The sequence below is a fragment of the Chrysochloris asiatica genome, unplaced genomic scaffold, assembly GCF_000296735.1.
Source record: "Chrysochloris asiatica unplaced genomic scaffold, ChrAsi1.0 scaffold00004, whole genome shotgun sequence".
Taxonomy (NCBI): Eukaryota; Metazoa; Chordata; class Mammalia; order Afrosoricida; family Chrysochloridae; genus Chrysochloris; species Chrysochloris asiatica.
Window position 1 is genome coordinate 18,758,849 of NW_006408522.1, and position 559 is coordinate 18,759,407.

Below are 559 nucleotides of genomic sequence, written 5' to 3' on the forward strand. Positions count from 1 at the left end.
TAACTGCAACAATAAACAAGCAGGACTGGCAATACTAATCTCTGATAAACTAAACTTTAAGGCAAAAATAAGCATAAGAGAAAAAGAAGGACATTATTTCATAATCAAAAGGGTCAATTGAGCAAGATGACATAACCATAATAAATATCTATCCTCCCCATGAAAGAGCACAAAGATATATGAAGCAACCCCTTCTAGAACTGGAGAAAGAAATAGGTAAATCTACAATTTTAGTGGGAGATTTTAATACACCATTTTCAAAAAGGGACAGAACAACCAGAAAGAATCTCGATAAAGTACAGAGGAACTAAACAGCACAATCAACCAACTTGACCTCATAAATGTGTACAGAGTATTCAACACAAAAACAGCACAATGTGCATTCTTCTCTAGTGCACATGGAACATTCTCCAGAATTGACCATGTGTTAGGTCACAAAGTAAGCTTCCATAAATTTACAAACTTCAAAATATTACAAAGCATCTTTTCAGACCACAATGCTATAAAACTAGAAATCAACAATAAGAAGACCAAGGAAATAAAGTCAAATACATGGAAA